General features: G+C 38.9%; 1 pseudogene; it reads left to right on the plus strand.

Moving 5' to 3' along the window:
* The first annotated feature begins 442 nt into the window (after positions 1-442).
* LOC781906 (COP9 signalosome complex subunit 3-like) lies at positions 443-1,469 on the plus strand (annotated as a pseudogene).
* The last annotated feature ends 15,022 nt before the right edge of the window (positions 1,470-16,491 follow it).

Raw genomic sequence — 16,491 nt, forward strand, 5'->3', positions numbered from 1 at the left:
ACAGACACTCAATGGAATATTATTTAGGCTTAAAAAGTGAAATCCAGCCATTTATGACAACATAGTTGAACCTAAAGAATATTATGCTAAGTGAAATAAACCAGTCACAGACAAGCAAATACTGCCTGATTCTACCTACATAAGGCATCTAAAGTAGTCAAACTCAGAGAAACAAAGAATAGAATGGTGGCTGCCAAGGGATGGAGGGTGAGGGAAAAGGGAAGTTATCATTTGATAGGCTTAAATTTTCAGTTTTTCAACATGAATGAATTCTAGATATCTGCTGCACAACATAGCACCTACAGCTAACAATATAGTATTGTGAACTTTAAAATGTGTTAGGAGGCATGTGCTGTCTCCACCACTTGACAGCTAGGAACATGGCATCAGCCCTGGAGCAGTTTGTTAACAGTGTCAACCAACTCTCAACCCAAGGTTTGTGAAGTTTTCTATGCCCAGCATTCCCAACTTCAAGAGGTTCTTCTCCCATGTTCAGTTCTTTATCAGCACTTATAACAGGGAGCACATCTGCTATGAAATAGACACCTGTTAGGGCAATTTGGTTTTCATCTTCTCCAGGGCATGTGTTCCACCCTGTAGTCATTTATTTCTCCAATATTTTGCTATTGTTGTGTCTAGTTACTAGACTTTGCCATCAGCTAACAGATGCAATTGTGGAAAGAAAACAGCCCCTGCATAGAATTGGCATCCTTAGGCAGGCCATCAACAAGATATAAATGAACACAAACCAGGTGACCTCTGTGCACACCTACCTCTGCCAGCAGTTTGCTGGCAAAATGGTCTAAGCCAGCCCTACTGTACCTGGACATGGACATGGTGGACATCTGCAAAGAGAATAGGCCCTATGTTGTGAAGCACTTCCTGGGCTGCTATTACTACAGCAGGATGGTTTACACCAGGCTGAAGAACGTCAAGCGGGTGCTTTACTTCTATGGGCAGGCCATCACCACGCCCACTATGGCTGTCAGTCACATCATGCTGGAGTCTTATAAAAAATATATTCTGATTTCTTTGATCCTTCTGGGGAAAATACTTACAGCAGCTGCTGAAATAAATGTCTCAAATCATGGATAGATTCATTAAGCCTCTTCGCTTAATACATACCACAAGTTAGCAAAAGTGTACTCCATCAACAACCCCTCTGAGCTCCACAGCCTGGTGACCAAGCACAGCAAGACCTTTACATGAAACCACAACAGAGGCTGGTGGAGCAATGCCTGTTCCAGAGGCACACCAAGACCTTTTTAACACTGTCATTACAAGATATTACAATTTGTTTGCAGTTATCTAAGCTTCAGGAGGCAGAAAACTATGTCCTGTACATGACAGAAGGTGATGAGATTTTCACAAGTATTAATCAGAAGGATAGGATGGTCAGTTTCCACAATAACCCTGAAAAATACAACCCTGCCATGCTTCACATCGACCATGCTTCACATCGACCATAAACATACATATCAATAATTACTTTAAATGCAAACAGATTAAATTGCCCAACCAAAAGACACAAACTGATCAAATTGATATATAAACAAGACATGTATATATGTGTCTACAAGAGGTCTACTTCAGACCTAGAGACATATACAGAGTGAAAGTGAGAGGATGGAAAAATATATTACATGCAAGTGGAAATCAAAGGAAAGCTGGAGTAGCAATTCTTATATCAGACAAAGTAGACCATCAAATAAGGAATATTGCAGAAATAAAGAAGGACACTACATAACAATCAATGGACCAATCCAAGAAGTAGATGTAACAATCGTAAATATTTGTGCATCCAACATAGGTGCATAAGACAAACACTAACAGACATAAAAGAAGAAACTGACAATAACACTATAATAGTAGGGGATTTTAACACCCCACTTACACCAAAGGACAGATCATCAAAACAGAAAATTAATAACAAAACACAAGCCTTAAATGACACATTAGACCAGATGGACCTAATTGATATATTCAGGACATTCCATCCAAATGCAGAATACACTTTCTTCTTAAGTGCACATGGAACATTCTTCAGGATAGACCACATCTTGGGTCATAAATAAAGCCTTAGTAGAATTACGAAAATTGAAATCATATCAAGCGTGTTTCTGACCAAAATGCTATGAGACTTGATATCAGTGACAGAAAGAAAAACTGTAAGAAACAAAAGTACATGGTGATTATGGCGATTAAACAATACATTTCTAAATAACAAACAGGTCACTGAAAAAATAAAAAAGGAAATAAAAAATTCCTAGAGACAATGAAAACACTATGACCCAAAACCTATGGGATGCAGCAAAAGCAGTTCTCAGAAGGAAATTTATAGCAATACAATCCTGCCTCAAGAAACAAGAAAAACATTGAATAGACAACCTAACTTTACATAAAGCAATTGGAAAAAGAAGAACAAAAAAAACCCCAAAGTTAGCAGAAGGAAAGAAATCAAAAAGATTAGAGCATAAATAAATGAGAAAGAAGTGAAGGAAACAATATTAAAGATTAATACAACTAAAAACTGTTGTTGGGTTTTTTGTTTTTGTTTTTGTTTTTGTTTGAGAAGATAAACAAAACTGACAAGCCATTAGCCAAACTCATTAAGACAAAAAGGGAGAAGAGTCAAATCAACAAAATGAGAAATGAAAAAGAAGAGGTTACAACAGACAATGCAGAAATACAAAGGATGAAAAGAGACTATTATGGGCAACTGTATGCTGATAAAATGAACAACATGGAAGAAGTGGACAGATTCTTAGAAAAGTTTAAGGTACCAAGACTGAACCAGGAAGAAATAGAAACTATGAATAAGTCAATTATAAGCACTGAAATAGAAAATGTGATCAAAAATCTCCCAAAACACAAAAGCCCAGGGCCATATAGTATCACAGGGGAATTCTATCAAACATTTAAAGAGAACTAATGCCTATCTTTCTGAAACGCTTTTGAAAAATTGCAGAGGAAGGAATACTTCCAAACTTAATGTATGAGGCAACCATCACCCTGATACCAAAACCAGATAAAGACATCACAAAAAAGAAACTTATAGGCAAATATCACTGATGAACATAGATGCAAAAATCCTCAACAAAATTCTAGCAAACAGAATTCAATAACACATTAAAAAGATGATACACCATAATCAAATTGAGTTTACCCAAGGATGCAAGGATTCTTCAGTCTACACAAATTAATCAATGTGCTACACCATATCAACAAACTGAAAGATAAAACCATATGATAATCTCAATAGATCCAGAAAAAACTTTCAACAAAATTGAGCACCAGTTTATAATAAAAATTCTTTCAAAAAAGGGCATAGAAGGAGCCTACTTCAACATAATAAAAGCCATGATAAACCCAAAGCAAACATCATTATTAATCTTGAAAAACTGAAGCCATTCCCTCTAAGATCATAAATAAGATAAATGGGCCACTCTCATCACTATTATTCAATATAATTTTGGAAGTCATAGCCACAGCAATCAGAGAAGTAAAAGAAATAAAAGGAATTCAGATTAGAAAAGAAGAAGTAAAACTCTCACTGTTTTCAGATGACATGATACTGTACCTTAAAAAACTCCTAAAGATACTACCAGAAAATTAATAGAGCCAATCAGTGAATTTAATAAAGTTTCAAGATGCGAAATCAATACACAGAAATCACTTGCAGCCCTATACAATAACAATAAAAATCAGAAACAAAAAGTAAGGAATCAGTCCCATTTACCATTAAAACAGAATGAATAAACTGCCTAGGAATAAACATCTTAAGGAGACAAACGAGCTGTATACACAAAACTATGAGACACTGATGAAAGAAATCAAAGATGACATAAACAGATGAAGAGATATTCCATGTACCTGGGTTGGAAGAATCAATATTGTGAAAATGACTATTCCACCAAATGCAGTCAAAAGATTTAAAGTGATCCCTATCAAATGACCAATGGAATTTTTCACAGAACTAGAACAAAAAAAAAAAAAAAAAAATCACAATTTGTATGGAAACGCAAAAGACCCCAAATAGAAAGAATGGAGATGAAGGAATCAAACTGCCTGACTTCAGACTAACTACAAAGCTACAATCATCAAGACAGTATGGTACTGTCACAAAAATAGAAATGTAGACCAATGGAACAAGATGAAAAGCTCAAAGATAAACCCAAGCACCTATGGGCACCTTATCGTCAACAAAGGAGGCAAGAATATACAATGGAGCAAAGATAATCTCTTCAATAAATGGTGCTGGGAGGACTGGACAGTTACATGCACAAGAATGAAATTAGAACATTTCCTAACTCCATACCCAAAGATATATTCCAACTGGATTAAATACCTAAATGTAAGACAAGAAATTATAAAACTCTTAAAGGAAAGCATATGCAGAACACTGTATGACATAAATCACAGCAAGACCCACCTCTTAGAGTAATGGAAATAAAAACAAAAATAAACAATTGGGACCTAATTTAATTTAAAGACTTTTGGACAGCAAAGGAATCTATAAACAAGGTGAAAAAACAAACCCTCAGAATGGGAGAAAATAATAGCAAATGAAACAACTGACAAAGGATTAATTTTCAAAATATACAAGCAGCTCATGCAACTCAATACCAGAAAAGCAAACAACTCAATCAAAAAATGAGCAAAAGACCTAAGCAGACATTTCTCCAAAGAAGACATACAGATGGCTAACAAACACATGAAAAGATGATCAACATCACTCACTATTAGAGAAATGTGAATAAAAACTATAATCAGATATCACCTCACACTGGTCAGAATGGCCATCATCAAAAAATCTACAAAGAATAAATATGCCAGAGAGGATGTGGAGAAAAATGAACCCTCTTGCACTGTTGGTGGGAATGTAAATTGATGAAGCCACTATGGAAGACTGTATGGAGATTCCTTAAAAACTAAGAATAAAGCTATCCAACATATGACCCAACAATCCCACTATTAGGCATATAGCCTGAGAAAACCATAATTTAAAAAGACACATGTACCCCAATGTTCACTGCATACCTGTTTATAATAGTTAGGACATGGAAGCATCTTAGATGTCCATTGATAGATGAATGGATAAAGAAGTTGTATTACATATACACAGTGGAATTGTACTCAGCCATAAAATACTCAGCATTTGAATCAGTATTAATGAGATGGAACCTAGAGCCTGTTAAGCAGAGAGAGTAAGTCAGAAAGAGAAAAACAAGTATCATACGTTAACACATATATATATGGAATCTAGAAAGATGGTACTGATGAACGTATTTGGAAGGCAGCAATGGAGACACAGATGTAGAGAACAGACTTATGGACATGGAAGGGCAGAGGAAGGTGAGGGTAGGATGAATGGAGAAAGTAGCAAGGAAACATATATTCTAGCACATGTAAGAGGCTTCTCTGATAGCTCAGTTGGTGAAGAATCCTCATGCATTGCAGCAGACCCTGGTTTGATTCCTGGGTCGGGAAGATCTACTGGAGAAGGGGTAGACTACCCACTCCAGTATCCTAGGGCTTCCCTAATGGCTCAGCTGGTAAAAAATCCGCCTGCAATGCAGGAGACCTGGGTTTGATCCCTGGTTTGGGAAGATCCCTTGGAGAAGGGAAAGGCTACCCACTCCAGTACTCTGGCCTGGAGAATTCCCTGGACTGTATAGTTCATGGAGTCAAAAAGAGTCGGACTTGACTGACTGACTTTCACAATCTTCTACAGTCCTTTACCATATGTAAAACAGAGAATTTCCTGTGTGACTCAGGGAAACCATACTGGGGCTCTGTGACTACCTAAAGGGATGGAGTAGGAGGTGTGAGGGATGTTCAAGAGGGAGGGGACATATGTATACCTATTGCTGATTCATGTTGGTGTATGGCTGACACCAACAAAATATTGTAAAACAATTATCCTTGAATTAAAAATAGATAAATTAAAAATATGTTAATAGGAGAAATCTCATTTTAAGTGTACTTATCACACCAAGAAAACTACAGGAGAACCCAAGGAAAGTTTTGGAGTGAATAGATAAGTTTAGTATCTTGATTGTGGTGATTGTATTATGAATGTAAGCATATATCAAAACTCACCAAGATTATACCACTACTACACATTTATTAGGGGCTTCCCTGGTGACTCAGTTGATAGAGTCTGCCTACAATGCAGGTTACCTGGGTTTGATCCCTGGATTGGGAAGATCTCCTGAAGAAGGGAATGGTAACCCACTTCAGTATTCTTGCCTGGGAAATCTCATGGACTGAGGAACTTGGCAGGCTATATAGTCCATCGGATGGTAAAGATTGGACATGACTGAGCGACTAACACATATACACACCTATTAGTTGGCCAAAATCTAGAACATTAATAACATCAAATACTGGAAAGTATGTGGAACTGCAGAACTCAATCATTGCTGATATATGTACAAAATATAGCAGACACTTTGGAGGATGATTTGGTAATTTCATATAAAACTTGGGCTTCCCTGATAGCTCAGTTGGTAAAGAATCTTCCTGCAATGCAGGAGACCCGGGTTCAATTTCTGGGTCTGGAAGATCCCCTGGAGAAGGGAAAGGCTACCGACTCCACTATTCTGGCCTGGAGAATTCCATGGACTGTATAGCCCACAGGGTTGCAAAGAGTCGGACATGACTGAACAACTTTCACTTTCACTTTGGAAGATGATTTGGTAATTTCTTATAAAACTAAACATACTTTTAACATATGATAGCAATGGCACTCCCTGGTACTTACTTCAAAGAAATTGGATACTTGTGTCTGCACAAAAGTCTGCTCACAGATATTTATTGCAGTTTTACTCATAATTGCCCCAAAGTGGATGTAATCAAGATTTCCTTCAGTAGGTGAATGGATAAATATATAGCAGTGCACCCAGAATATGGAATATAATGAAGCAGTAAAAAGAAATGAGTTATCAAGTCATGAAAAGATAGAGAAAATTTAAATTTCTCTAGTGAAAGATGCCAATCTGAAAAGGCTACATGTTACATTATTCTAAATATATGACATTCTAGAAAATCCAAACTCTGGAGACATTTAAAAGACAAGTATTTGCTAGGGGTAGGGATAGGAGGAAAGGGATGAATAGGTAGAGCACAGAGAATTTTTAGGGCAGTGAAAATGCCCTGCATGATATTAAGATGATGGATAAATGTGACTATACATGTGTCCGAATCCATTGAATGTAGAACCCCAGGGGTGAACCCTAACATAAACTATGGGCTTTGGGTGATAATGATGTGTCAAAGTAGGTTTATCAATTGTAACAAATGTGCTACAGTGATGGAGGATATTGATAATGGGAAGGCTACACTAACCCTTGTGGCAGAAAGTGAAGAACTAAAGAGCGTCTTGATGAAAGTGAAAGAGGAGAGTGAAAAAGTTGGCTTAAAGCTCAACATTCAGAAAACGAAGATCATGGCATCTAGTCCCATCACTTCATGGGAAATAGATGAGGGAACAGTGGAAACAGTGTCAGACTTTATTTTTCTGGGCTCCAAAATCACTGCAGATGGTGACTGCAGCCATGAAACTAAAAGACACTTACTCCTTGGAAGGAAAGTTATGACCAACCTAGATAGCATATTGAAAAGCAGACATTACTTTGTCAACAAAGGTCCGTCCTAGTCAAGGCTATGATTTTTCCAGTGGTCATGTATGGATGTGAAAGTTGGACTACAAAGAAAGCTGAGCACCAAAGAATTGATGCTTTTGAACTTTGATGTTGGAGAAGACTCTTGAAAGTCCCTTGGACTGAAAGGAGATCCAACCAGTCCATTCTAAAGGAGATCAGTCCTGGGTGTTCATTGGAAGGACTGATGTGAAGCTGAAGCTCCAATACTTTGGCCACCTGATGTGAAGAGCTGACTCATTTGAAAAGACCCTGATGCTGGGAAAGATTGAGGGCAGGAGGAGAAGGGGACAACAGAGGATGAGATGGCTGGATGGCATCACCAACTCAATGGACATGGGTTTGGGTGGACTCTGGGAGTTGGTGATAGACAGGGAGGCCTGGCCTGCTGCAGTTCATGGGGTCAGAAAGAGTCAGACACTACTGAGCAACTGAACTGAACTGAATACACGTGTGAGAGCAGGGGCTATACAGGAAATTCTGTATCTTCCTCTCAATTTTTCTGTGTACTTAAGAATGCCCTTTAAAAAGTCTTTTTAGAAAAAGGTAAATATTAAATATGTACAGTCTTTGGTTAAAACATGAATTATCCAGTCTAAAATAGTGCTGGATACTAGTGCTAATGTTGAGAAACCTGGTCTAGGAAGATGGGAAACCTAATTATTGGAAGTTAGACTGAAACTCTTAACTGACTACTTGACATGACCCTTTAAACTGCTCCCTTGAATTGTACAGAAATTGCACCAAAAAGTAGAAGGTGAGTCCTTGAAGACTGGGAAGGCTATAATGAAGCCTCTCACGTGGGTCAGGACCAAAGCCTCGACCTTGTCCTTCTCCCACAGGGCAGCCTGGTGGCGCTGTGTTTCTGGCCCCTCCAAATTGGAAACTGTACCCTGGTTGTGGTGATGAGAAAGAGAGTGTCTGGCAGGAATAATCTCTCTCACTGAGACTCTGATGTTGTGATGGGATGTACTAGTTAAGAGGAAGAGAAAAGGAGAGAGGAGAGCTCCAATTTTGGATGCCTGCAGCAGTGAACAGTAGCTGAAAACGAGGCCTTAGTTCCCTGATCAGCAGTTCTAACCACTAGACCACAGAGGCCAACCACTAGAGCCTAAGTCCTCAGTCCTTGCCTGCCTTGAAAAGAATAAATTCTGATGAGGAGATGAAAAGTAAAGAGAAATTTAAAGAATTTATTAAAAAAGCAGAGTACATGAGGAAAGATGCACAGGTGAACTTAGTGTCAGTAACAAGAGTTGTGTCTTTAGGAAGTTTAAATTAGTTTTCCAGGTCTTTGTCTTCCCTCTGGCTAATCTTGTTTTGCTCCTTCAGGCTAATTTGCCTCAGGATCCTCCCCTAGGTGTGCGTGCACCCCTCAGCCAATATAGATTTCAATGCAAAGGCATTGGGAGAAGCAAGACTCATTATGCTCTGACATTCCCTGCCTTTTGACCCTGAGGAGAGTTTCTATGCACGTGCAGCATCTCCCTCCCAAGAAAGGGAAATGTGTGTCCTCTTAATGGTTTACAGGGGCTAGCTCCTCTTTATTTCTGCTATGAGTGTTATTTTACGGTGTCCCCAAGAAACAAAGCCTGGTTATTTACCCTTTTCCTATTGTTCCATTTGGGAGAGTAGAGAGGAGGCTGATTGTAAACTGTAAATTGATTAACCTGGAGCCCACCTATCTCCTGCCTCAGTCTATGCTAACAGGAGGATAGTTATAAGTGTCTGGCCTGAAGCCAGCCTTTTTCTTGCCCCATGAAATGTAAACAGGCAGCTACTTATAAATGCCTAACCTAGAACCTATCTATCTCCTGCATTATCACCAATAAATAACAGAACAATGGAACACTGACCAGTTCTTCATAACTGATGAGGAGCTACACCAATAAATGACAGAACAATGGAACACTGATTGGCTCTTTATCACTGATGAGGAGCTTCTTTGCTCATCCCCAGCACTGTCAGACAAACCTGTGACTGAACCTGAACAATACCCTGGGTCAGTTCAGCTCAGTTCAGTTGCTCAGTCGTGTCCAACTATTTGCTACCCCATGAACTGCAGCAAGCCAGGCCTCCCTGTCCATCACCAACTCCTGAAGTTCACCCAAACTCATGTCCCTCGAGTTGGTGATGCCATCCAGCCATCTCATTCTCTGTCGTCCCCTTCTCCTCCCGCCCACAATCCCTCCCAGCATCAGAGTCTTTTCCAATGAGACAACTCTTCGCCTGAGGTGGACAAAGTATTGGAGTTACAGCTTTAGCATCAGTATTCCAAAGAACATCAAGGACTGATCTCCTTTAGAATGGACTGGTTGGATCTCCTTGCAGTTCAAGGGACTCTCAAGAGTCTTCTCCAACACCATAGTTCAAAAGTATAAATTCTTCAGCACTCAGCTTTCTTCACAGTCCAACTCACATCCATACACGACCACTGGAAAAACCATAGCCTTGACTAGACAGACCTTTGTTGGCAAAGTAATGTCTGTGCTTTTCAATATGCTATCTAGGTTGGTCATAACTTTCCTTCCAAGGAGTAAGCGTCTTTGAATTTCATGGCTGCAGTCACAATCTGCAGTGATTTTGGAACCCAAGAAAATTAAATCTGACTCTGTTTCCACTATTTCCCCATCTATTTTCCATGAAGTGATGGGACCAGATGCCATGATCTTCGTTTTCAAATGTTGAGCTTTAAGCCAACTTTTTCACTCTCCTCTTTCACTTGCATCAAGAGGCTTTTTAGTTCCTCTTCATTTTCTGCTATAAGGGTGGTGTCATCTGCATATCTGAGGTTATTGATATTTCTCCAAGCAATCTTGATTCCAGCTTGTGCTTCTTCCAGCCCAGCGTTCCTCATGATGTACTCTGCATAGGGGTTAAATAAGCAGGGTGATAATAGGCAGCCCTGACATACTCCTTTTCCTATTTGGAACCAGTCTGTTATTCCATGTCCAGTTCTAACTGTTTTTCCTGATCTGCATATAGGTTTCTCAACAGGCAGGTCAGATGGTCTGGTATTCCCATCTCTTTCAGAATTTTCCACAGTTTATTGTGATCCACACAGTCAAAGGCTTTGGCATAGTCAATAAAGCAGAAATAGATGTTTTTCTGGAACTTTCTTCCTTTTCCATGATCCATCAGATGTTGACAATTTGATCTCTGGTTCCTCTGCCTTTTCTAAAACCAGCTTGAACATCAGGAAGTTCACGGTTCACGTACTGCTGAAGCCTGGCTTGGAGAATCTTGAGCATTACTTTACTAGCATGTGAAATGAGTGCAATTGTGCGGTAGTTTGAGCATTCTTTGGCATTGCCTTTCTTTGGGATTGGAATGAAAACTGACCTTTTCCAGTCCTGTGGCCACTGCTGAGTTTTTCAAATTTTATGGCATATTGAGTGAAGCACTTTCATAGCATCATCTTCCAGGATATGAAATAGCTCAACTGGAATTCCATCACCTTCAGTAGTGTTGTTCATAGTGATGCTTTCTAAGGCCCATTTGACTTCACATTCCAGGATGTCTGGCTCTAGGTGAGTGATCACACCATCATGATTATCTGGGTCATGAAGTTCTTTTTTGTACAGTTCTTCTGTGCATTCTTGCCACCTCTTCTTAATATCTTCTGCTTCTGTTAGGTCCATACAATTTCTGTCCTTTATCAAGCCCATCTTTGCATGAAATATTCCCTTGGTATCTCTAATTTTCTTGAAGAGATCTCTAGTCTTTCCAATTCTGTTGTTTTCCTCTATTTATTTGCATTGATCACTAAGGAAGGCTTTCTTATCTCTCCTTCCTCTTCTTTGGAACTCTGCATTCAGATGTTTATATCTTTCCTTTTCTCCTTTGCTTTTTGCTTCTCTTCTTTTCCCAGCTATTTGTAGGCCTCCTCAGACAGTCATTTTGATTTTTTGCATTTCTTTTCCATGGGGATGGTCTTGATCCCTGTCTCCTGTACAATGTCATGAACCTCAGTCCATAGTTCATCAGGCACTCTATCTATCAGATCTAGGCCCTTAAGTCTATTTCTCACTTCCACTGTATAATCATAAGGAATCTGATTTAGGTCATACCTGAATGGTCTAGTGGTTTTCTCTACTTCTCCAATTTAAGTCTGAATTTGACGATAAAGAGTTCATGATCTGAACCACAGTCAGCTCCCAGTCTTGTTTTTGCTGACTGTATAGAGCTTGTCCATCTTTGGCTGCAAAGAATATAATCAATCTGATTTCAGTGTTGACCATCTGGTGATGTCCATGTGTAGAGTCTTCTCTTGTGTTGTTGGAAGAGGGTGTTTGCTATGACCAGTGCATTCTCTTGGCAAAACTCTATTAGCCTTTGCCCTTCTTCATTCCGTATTCCAAGGCCAAATTCGCCTGTTACTCTAGGTGTTTCTTGACTTCCTACTTTTGCATTCCAGTCCCCTATAATGAAAAGGACATCTTTTTTGGGTGTTAGTTCTAAAAGGTCTTGTAGGTCTTCATAGAACCGTTCAACTTCAGCTTCTTCAGTGTTACTGGTTGGGGTATAGACTTGAATTACTATGATATTGAATGATTTGCCTTGGAAACGAACAGAGATCATTCTGTCATTTTTGAGATTGCATCCAAGTACTGCATTTCGGACTCTTTTGTTGACCATGATGGCTACTCCATTTCTTCTGAGGGATTCCTGCCCACAGTAGTAGATATAATGGTCATCTGAGTTAAATACACCAATTCCAGTCCATTTTAGTTCGCTGATTCCTAGCATGTCGACGTTCACTGTTGCCATCTCCTGTTTGACCACTTCCAATTTGCCTTGATTCATGGACCTAACATTCCAGGTTCCTATGCAATATTGCTCTTTACAGCATCAGACCTTGCTTCTATCACCAGTCACATCCACAGCTTTGTTTTTTTTTTTTTTCTTTAGCTCCATCCCTTCATTCTTTCTGGAGTTATTTCTCCAGTGATCTCCAGTAGCATATTGGGCACCTACAGACCTGGGGAGTTCCTACCCTGGGTGGAGAGCCCTATTTATCTCCCATCAGCAGAAGGAGAGACACTGCAGATATTGTGAGGTGAACCAGTGTGCTGGCTGGATATTCAGTGGGCTGGCCTCCTCGGCCCACCACCATAGCTGGCTCCAAGTTCCACACTCAGAACAGAAAGTTTATTTTCTTCGAGTTATGTTGGTTGTGGGTGGGGAAGGAAAGATTCACAAGAAAGTTCTGTTATTTTCCTCAACATGAGGCTGGGCATTTACAGGAGGTTTTACTGAAGTGGTCTTGCTTCAGAGCAAGGTGGCACAAGTTTCACCAAGTTCTAAATGCTTCCAACAAGGAGAAGATGATCAGTTTGGTGATGAAAACGTCCCTATTTTTTTTTTTTTTTTGAAGTATAGTTGATCTGCAGTATTATATTAGTTTCAGGTGTACAACATAGTGATAAAATGTTTTATAGATTGTATTGCAAAATATTGGTTATATTCCCTGTGTTATGTAATATATCCTTGTTGCTTATGTATTTTGCTTTTAATAATTTGCATCTCTTTATTGCCTATCCCTGTCTTACTCCCCCCAAATTCCCTCTCCCCACTGGGAATCACTAGTTGTTCTCTATATCTCTGTACCTGTTTCTGTTGTGTTACAATCATTTATTTGTTTTGTCTTTTAGATTCCACATATAGGTGATAACAGAGAATTTGTTTCTCTGTCAGACTTATTTTACTAGCATAATGCCCTCCAGGTTCATCTACGTTGTTGCAAATGGCAGAATTTCATTCTTTTTATGGCCAGGTAATATCTACCTTTATTCAATTATCTGTTCATGGACACAGTTTCCTTCCATATCCTGTCTATTTTTTTTAATAGCATGACTACTTTGTAACTGCTCACCGTATGTGGCAGAAGAATCGGTTGGTTTTGGCTTTTACTACAGTGTTTGCTCTTCTATTAAAACTTGCTGAGCTCCCTCCCTACATTCTTAAACTGTGACACAAACCCATGGTGTTCTTAGGATTGTGAGCCCCCTCACATCACCGTGTGGGGCTTGGGAGCAAGGGGAACCAGCACAGACTTGTTGATGCTCATACTGCCTGCTCTGCCTTGAGAAAGCTCTTTGCCACTGACTCAAAGGTATCTTGTCTTCTACCATCATCTCCGAATCAGCAACAGGCAAACAGGGTAAAACTCTGAGATTCTTCAAAATTTTGACAATTATGTACATTCAAATTATATAATAAGCATATTTAAATGTATATGGGCACATATATACACATAATAATTTCAATACTTATTAAAAACATTTATAATATTCAAGAGCTGTGTATGATTTAATACTTTAGCAAGAAACTTTCTCAATGTAATAAATCTTATCTACAACATCTATATAATGGATGACTACTTTAAATAATGTTGCTACAAACAGAGGGGGGTACATATATCTCTTTTAATTATGTTGATGAAGGCAATTGAAGATCATACAAAGAAATGGAAAGATATCCTGTGTTCATAGGTTGGAAGACTTAGTATTGTTTAAATGTTTATACTACTCAAAGCAAGCTACAGATTTAATGTAATTCCTACCAAAATGCACATGACATATTTTACCAAACTAGAACAAATAATCCTAAAATATATATAGAACCAAAAAACTGCTTAATTGCTAATGCAATTTTGAGAAGAAAGAATACCTCATGCTCCTTGACTTCAGGCTATACTTCAGAGCTGCAGTAATCAAAACAGCATGTACTGGCACAAAAAATAAACACACAGGTCAATGGAACAGAACAGAGTGCCCAGGAAAAAAAAAATCCCACACACCTACAACCAATTAATCTATGAAAAAGAAAGGCAAGAATATACAATGGAGAAGACATTCTCTTTAAATGGTGCTAGGAAAACTAGACAGCTACATGTAAAAAATGAAATTAGAACATTTTCTCACACCACATACAACCCTTCAAGCTAGGCTTCAACAGTATTGAACTAAGAACTTCCAGGTGTGCAAGCTGCATTTAGAAAATGCACAGGTACAAGAGATCAATTTACAACATCCATTGGATCATAGAAAAAGAAAGGGAATCCCAGAAAAATATCTGTTTCAGTGACTATGCTAAAACCTTTAACTGTGTAGCTCACAGAAAACTGGAAAATTTTTTAAAGAGATGAGAATACCAGACTACCTTACTCGCCTCCTGAGAAATCTGTATACAAGCCAAGAAGCAACAGTTAGAACAGGACATGGAACAATGTACTGGTTCAGAATTGGGAAAGGCATATGTCAAGGCTGTATACTGTCACTCTGCTTATTTAGCATGGATACATCACACTAAATGCTGGACTGGATGAATTACAAGCTAGAATCAAGATCAGTTCAGTTCAGTTGCTCAGTCGTGTCCAACTCTTTGTGACACCATGGACTACAGCACACCAGGCTTCTCTGTCCATCAGCAACTCCCAGATCCTGCTCAAACTCATATCCATCAAGCAGGTGATACCATCAAACCATCTCACCCTCTGTCATCCCTTTCTCCTCCAGCCTTTAATCTTACACAGCATCAATGTCTTTTCCAATAAGTCAGTTCTCCACAACAGGTGGCCAAAGTATTGGAGTTTAAGATTCAGCATTAGTCCTTCCAATGACTATTCAGGACTGATTTCCTTAACACTGACTGGCTTCATCTCCTTGCAGTCCAAGAGACCCTCAAGAGTCTTCTCCAACACCACAGTTTTAAAGCACCAATTCTCTGGCACTCAGCTTTCTTTATGATCCAACTCTCACATCCATACATGACTACTAAAAAAAAAAAAATAGCTTTGACTAGACAGAATCAAGATAGCTGGGAGAAATATCAATAACCTCAGATACAGAGATGATACCACCCCGGTGGCAGAAAATGAAGAGGAACTAAAGAGCCTCTTGATGAAGGTGAAAGAAGAGAGTGAAAAAGCTGGCTTAAAACTCAACATTCAAAAGACAAAGATCATGGAATCTGGTCCCATAACTCAATGGAAAATAAATGGTGGGGAAAATGGAAACAGTGACAGAATTTATTTTCTTGAGCTCCAGAATCACTGTGGATGGTGACTGCGGTCATGAAATTAAAAGATGCCTGCTCCTTGGAAGAAAAGCTATGACAAACCTAGACAGCATATTAAAAAGCAGAGACATCACTTTGGCTACAAAGGTCCATATAGTCAAAGCTATGGTTTTTGCAGTAGTCATGTATGGATGTGAGAGTTGGACCATAAAGAAGGCTGAGCACCAAAGAATTTATGCTTTTGAACTATGGTGCTGAAGAAGATTCTTGAGCATCCCTTGGACTTCAAGGAGATAAAATCAGTCAATCCTAAAGGAAATCAACCCTGAATATTCATCAAAAGGACTAATCTTGAAGCAGAAGCTCCAATACTTTGGCCACCTCATGCTAAGAGCTGACCCATTGGAAAAGACCCTGATGCTGTGAAAGATTAAAGGCAGGAGCAGAAGGGAGTGACAGAGGATGAGATGGTTGGCTGGCATCACTGACTCAAAGAACATGAATTTGAGCAAATTCTGGGAGATAGTGAAGGATAGGGATGCCTGGTGTGTTGCCATCCATGAAGTTGTGAAGAGTTAGACATGACTGAGTGACCAAATAACAGCAACAATATGCAAAACTAAACTAAAAATCTCCAAAAGTATTAATGTAAGACCTGAAACCATAAAAATACTAGAAGAGAATATAGGCAGAACATTCTGACATAAACTGGAGTGCTATTTGTTTTATATGTCTCCAGAGGCAAAAGGAACCAAAGCAAATATAAACAAATAGAGATGAAACTTAAAAGATTTTTCACAATAAAGGA

Source organism: Bos taurus, chromosome 18, assembly GCF_002263795.3.
Source record: "Bos taurus isolate L1 Dominette 01449 registration number 42190680 breed Hereford chromosome 18, ARS-UCD2.0, whole genome shotgun sequence".
Classification (NCBI taxonomy): domain Eukaryota; kingdom Metazoa; phylum Chordata; class Mammalia; order Artiodactyla; family Bovidae; genus Bos; species Bos taurus.